The sequence below is a fragment of the Chiloscyllium plagiosum genome, chromosome 27 (genome assembly GCF_004010195.1).
Source record: "Chiloscyllium plagiosum isolate BGI_BamShark_2017 chromosome 27, ASM401019v2, whole genome shotgun sequence".
Taxonomy (NCBI): Eukaryota; Metazoa; Chordata; class Chondrichthyes; order Orectolobiformes; family Hemiscylliidae; genus Chiloscyllium; species Chiloscyllium plagiosum.
This window is the reverse complement of record NC_057736.1, coordinates 46,412,512-46,419,081: the sequence shown is the minus strand read 5'-3', so window position 1 is coordinate 46,419,081 and position 6,570 is coordinate 46,412,512.

The window sequence follows — 6,570 nt, the reverse complement described above, 5'->3', positions numbered from 1 at the left end:
AATGTTCAACAGTTGACATATGGCAGCTTATTATTCCAGATTTTATCAGATTCAGATTTCACCATCTGGCAATTTGGGATTTGAACCCATGTTCCAAGAACACAGTAGTATTCGGTTTTGGATGACTAACATTACCAATGGGGGAAACATTTCTCAGCATATATCCTCTGAAGCTCCGTAGAAGTTTGATAAGTTTCAATTAAATCCCCTTTCACCCTTTAATACTCCAGGAAATATCAGCTCAGCCGATACTCTCTCCTAACAGGACAATCCCCTCATCCTAGAAGCAGTGTTGTCAACCTTTGTCACATTCACTTTAAGCAGGTAGAGCATTCGTGAGGTCAGGAGGCTAACTCTTCACACACTAGTGGCCTCATCAATGCCCTGTTTAATTATTTTTGTTACTGTGATACTCCAATCCCTTGGTAATAAAACCTTATGTACCAATTGCCTTCCTGATTATTTACCATACCCCACTTCTCATCACATTGATTTCATCAGTTATGTTCTTGCTCACTCAAACTATCTGTCCATGAGTCTTTATGACTTAGTTGCATCCTCATAGTTTTTCTGTTTATGGACATTCTGTTAGAAAAGGTTGAAACATTGCAATCTAACCCCTTATTTAATACAGATGTTAAATAGTTGAAACCCAGATACATTTCCTGGTTATATTTTGCTAGTTACGAACCTGAAGAAAATCTCTTTTATTTACAATAATCTGTTTTCTGTCATTTAACCAACCCTTAATCTATGCTAACCTATTATCTCAATTCAGAGTTAGGACATATCATCTTAAATGCCTACCACTGTCTACCATCTTAATTTTTAACCTCATTTTTCCAGTTCACTTTAGGTAGCTCTGTCTTCAAACCTTTGTGATTATCTTTATTTAAGTTTCTAACATGAGTTTCAGATCCAAGTTTCTCCCCCACAAAGTAAACATGAAATTCTTGGCCTTGATCACTGTTCCTTAGAGCAGGACTGACTATGATATCATTAATTAAGTATTTCTTCATAGGTTAAAAAGATTATCAGTTTCTTGCCCTTCCCACATGAATTGCTCTAAGAAACTGATCTGAATACTCTTGATAATCTCAATCTCAAGGCTACCCTTTGCTGTTTTATGTACCAGTCAAAATAAAGATTAAAATTGCCTACAGTATTGGAGAATTGATCTAACAACAACTAATGTTATGTAGCATGCTTGGTATAATGAAATGTCTCAAGGTGATTTTTTTTAAGGTTAGATTCACTACAGCGTGGAAACAGGTCCTTTGGCCCAATAAGTCCACACCAACCCTCTGAACAGGGACCCACCCAGATCCATTCCCCTACCCTATATTTACCCCTGCCTCATGCACCTAATACTATGGGCAATTTAGCATGGCCAATTCACATCTTTGGATGGTGGTCAGAAACCAGAGCACCCAGACAAAACCCACACAGACACATGGGGAATGTGCAAACTCTTAACAGATAGACACCCAAGGTTTTGAACCCAGGAGCTATGAGGCAGCAGTGCGAACCATTCAGCTACCGTGCTGCCAATCATTGGAGCTCAATATTTTAAACATGACATTGAAGAGATGGTGAGGCAAATAATCAAAATTTTGGTTAAAGAGTCAGCTTTTGCGAAGTGCCTTAAGGGGAAAAGAGAGGTGTAAGGAGAAAATTCCAGAACGTGGGGTCTTGACAACAGAAGGCACAACCACCCAAAGTGGAGCAACTAAAATTGGGGTAGCATGAGAGGCTCAAACTAGAGGAGTCCAGCTGAGGGTAATAGTGCTGCAGGAGATCACAACGACAGGGAGAGAACTGAACCAAGGATGGGAATGCGCATATCACAATGTTGACTGATTGGGAGCTAGTGGATGAGCTCAGGTTTATGGAGCAGGTCAACCAGGAAAGTATTGGAAAAATCGAGCCTAGAGGTAACAAAGGTGATGAGCTCAGGGAAGGGACAAATGGATATGGGATGGACGGGTGGGTAGGGAATCCTTGTGACAGCTCAAATATAGGTCAGTAGCTCATCTCAGGACTGAATTTGACATGAAAATTGCGAAAGCTTGGTTTGGTCTTAGCCTGTTGCCAGGGAGAGGGCTATTATCAATAGGAGGGGAATGGAGTTCAGAGTGGGGACTGAAAACTGTGGCTCATTCATCCCAATAACTAACTGGGAGAAATTCAGCACTTGATGTCAGCTCAATAACAGTTAATTTAGCAACAATGCAGAAACTGAGAGAGAGGCGATGTTCTGATAGACATGGGTCTTGGGGTGTATGTGTGAAAAATAACTCTGCCTTTGGTTCATGTTACCAAATGGTAACATAGATTAAATCATCAGATAGGTACAACACAAGGGAGGCCTTTTGACCCACAGATAAGGTCAGCATGGGGAGGCCGTTTGACCATTGGGTAGCCACAGCGCAGGTACCACACCACTGAGTCCACACCAGGCCTCTGTAAGATCTGCTCACCTCTTCCAACTCCCCTGCACTTGCCCCTGTAACTGCAAATTCCTTCTCTGCAGGATTTTTCTGAATCCATTTTGAAAGGCATGATTAAACGCTCTCAGGCAGTGTATTTCAGGCCCTCATCACTCCCTGCATTACAAAGTGTCTTCTTCCCTTTGATTCTATTGTTAAGCAGCTTAGGTCTGTGTCTTGATCCCTTCCCCCAATGGAAACAATATGAAGCCACATTATCTTCTTGAACATCAAACCTCACCCCAACCTGTCTTCTTGAAGGGGATGACTCCAACTGCACCAATCTATCCTCAAAACTGAAGACCCGCATCCTGGGGATCATTCTTTCTGTACCACCTCTCCAAAGTCTCCATATCTTCCTTAAAGTACAGTACCTGGCATCAAATGCTGTACTCCCGATGAGGCTGAACTCATGTTTTGGTAAAGGTTTATCATAACTTAGCCTTGATGTCACATTGCCTGTCTTTGTTCTTCCGACCAAAATGAAGCCTTCACATTTCTCTGCATTAAATTTTGTTGATCACTTTTCAGCTCATTCCACCAGCCTATGTCCTTTTGGAGTCTCACAGCATCCTCATCACAGTTCATAATGCTTCCCAGTTTTGTGTCATCCACATTATCCTGTATGGCAAGGTTTATTAATACTGATCCCTGGGCAATGCCACTGTGTGTGGTTTCATTGAGCTCACTCACCATCACTCTCTATTTCTCATCACTCAATCAACTTTATATCTGCCTTGGGGACTGTTCTACAATCTCAGGAATTCTAGAAGGTCATCTCCAATACCTTCACTTTCTCAGTTGCTAGAGCTTTGAAAACACTGGAATGCCGGTGGTAAAGTCTGGGTCATCCCAAAGGGAGAAGAAGGTAATGGGATGTTTCCCCTTTTCTCTCTCGTGTCTAAAACAAGTTGTGTTTCACAGGGAGTGTTTTAAATCTTTGCAGTGTTATAATTTTTAGCAATAAACATAAAACATGCTTTTGGGTTAGTTCTCAGGGAGACAATGGTCTTGTGGTGTCATTGCTAGACTATTAATCCAGAAACCCAGGTAATACTCTGGGTACCTGGGTTCAAATCTCATCATGGTAGAAGTTGAATTCAATAAAAATCTGGAATTAAGAGTCTAATGATGATAATGAAACTGTTATTGATTGCTGGAAAGTCCATCTGATTAACTCATGCCCTTTTGGGAAGGAAACTGCCATATTTGGCTGGTCTGGCCTACTTGTGACTCCAGACCCACAGCTGAACTGGCGCTACTTGGCGCTGAACTGCCCTCTGGGCAACAAGCGTTGGCTCAGTGAGTGATGCCCACATCACATGAATGAATTCTAAAAATGTGCGTTTCACAAACTCAGAAGACAATATAATGTAAACTCAAATAATACCATAAAATGTAAATATTTCAGAACACACGCTCACACAGACACAGGCAGTTACTCACATACTCAAGCACATGCACTGACTCTCACACTCACATACACACTTACACTTACACACACACAACATACACGCACATACACATGCATCCTCTCATATACATACATAAACACATGCAGTCACACACACTCCTGGGAGCACACAGATATTCATGCACTATATTGCACTTGCTTCTATATTATTGCTGGGATGTTTCTGTCTGTTTCTTGAAGACAAATACTAAGCTGGATTTTCAGATATTGGCAGCACTTGGTGTATGGTGGTGATTTAAAAACCATGGTCTGGTAGCATGTCTTTTGGATGCCAGTGCCTCTGGGATAGGTCCCCATTTTCAGATTGAGTGTGGGGAGGGAATGGGAAACCTATTCACTTTCAATGAAATAGTCATTAAACCCTTTGTTACTGGGTTTGGGAGATTTGGATGAAATAGAAGAGCCTGGTATACATGACCCTCCGCTGTCGGGTACATTGCAGGAAGATCAGCTCGTTTATTTTTATTTGTTGAAAACAATCATTTCATTGGACAGCTTGGGAAAAGTGCAGTGCAGCCTTCAGTTGACCTGTATAGCCACTATAGTCTCTATTATTGATATGGGCATATTGAGGAACTGTCCTTGGCCACTATAGTGTCTATTAATGATATGGGGGGATTGAGGAGCTGTCCTTGGCTAGGCACAGCAGATCTCATGTTTGTGTCAACTTTTGCTACTGATGCCAGCCAACCAGCTGTTGCCTTCTGGAGATGGTTGGCACCAAAAATTAGGCACCAAGCTCACCCCCAATGCAGTTGGAGCACAGGAGTGGATCCCTGACTTGGAAATAATCAGGCTGTCTGGTTTCTGACTCCACACTGAACGTCTGTCACTGAGTATTGTTTAATGCTCCTTAATTTCACTATAATTCCACTATCTCTGCATCTAATGCTCCCACATTTACTTTCACTAAACTCCTATTTATGTATCTATTATAAAATTTGAAATCTGATTTTATATTTCTTGCAAGTTTGCAGTTGTAACCTGCTTTCTATTTTCTTATCAATTTCTTGCTCTTCCTTTGAAGAATTTTAGCATCATCTCAGTTCTCGGGTTTACTGTTCCTTGTAGCAGAACGCACATCCCTACGGACTGTTTATTGTTGCTGGAGATTTCAACCATGTGCATCTCAAGATTGTGCTCCCTAAATCCCATCAGCATGTGGACTTTGCAACGAGAGGGGAGAACATGCTGGATCTGATTTACACAAACATCCCCAATGCGTACAGGGCAGAGCCCCTGCCCCACCTCGTCTCCTCAGACCACATCTCTGTTATGCTAATCCCAGCATACACACTGCTCATCAGACATGTCAAACCGGTTCAGAAGCAGGTGAAAACCCGGCCGACTGTTTTGAGTGCACTGGCTGGCATGTGTTCAGGGAGATGGCAAACAATGGTGCCGCCATAAACTCAGAGGAGTACACAGCATCGGTGATTTGCAGCATTAGCAAGTGTATTGACAACGTCACTGTGTCCACGACCATCTCTTCTCACCCCGACCAGAAGCCGTGGATGACCGCAAAGGCGTGTGCGCTGCTGAGGCCCCGTGATTCCGCCTTCAGAGCAGATCACATGGTGGCCCTAACAACAGCCAGGGCCAACCTGACCCAGGCCATCAAATAGGCAAAGCATGCACACGCACAGAGAATACACAGGACAGCGGTGATACACAGAGCATGTGGAAGGGCATCGAGGCCATCACCGGAATCGTCTGCTTGTGCTGGGGATGTCTCTCTCCCGGATGAGTTGAACAAGTTTTATGCAAAGTTTGAGGCACAAAATGACATGGCAGTGAGGAAGTCCTCCCCCTCCCAATGACCAGATACTGTGTCTTACCATGGCCGATGTGAGCAACACCCTACGCAGAATCAATCCACATAAGGCTGCAGGGCCAGGTAAGTCCTCAGAGTGCTCAGAGGATACCCTGACGTACTGGCAGATGTTCTCATGGACATCTTCCTGAGCTGCACCATCGTTCCAATTTGCTTCAAGGCCAATACCATAGTCCCTGTGCTGAAGATGTCTTCAGCAACCTGTCTGAATGACAACGCCCCATTGCACTAACACCCATCATCATGAAGTGTTTCGAGAGGTTCGTGATGAGGCATATTAAGACTCTGCTGCCCCCTTCACTGGACACCTTGCAGTTCATATATAAACCCAACTGCTCTACAGGTGATGCCATTTCTACCACTCTCCATCTGGCCCTCACTCACCTGGAGAAGAAGGACACCTACAACAGATTACTGTTCATAGGCTTCAGATCTGCATTTAACACTAGCATTCCTCAGCACCTGAAGCTGAGTCTGCTGGGCCTAAATACCTCCCTTTGTAACTGGATCCTGGACTTGCTGACTGGGAGACCTCAGTCAGTCCGAATTGGGAACAGCGTCACACTGAGCACGGGCGCCACCCCCCCCAGGGCTGTGTGCTCAGTCCCCTGCTGTTCACCTGCTGACACACTGACTATGCAGCGAGGCACAGCTCTAATCACATCATCAAGTTCACTGATGATACGACTGCAGTGAGTCTCATCAGCACGAATGATGAGTCAGCGTACAGAGGCTAACGGACTGGTGCAGAGCCAACAATCTGTCTCTGAACA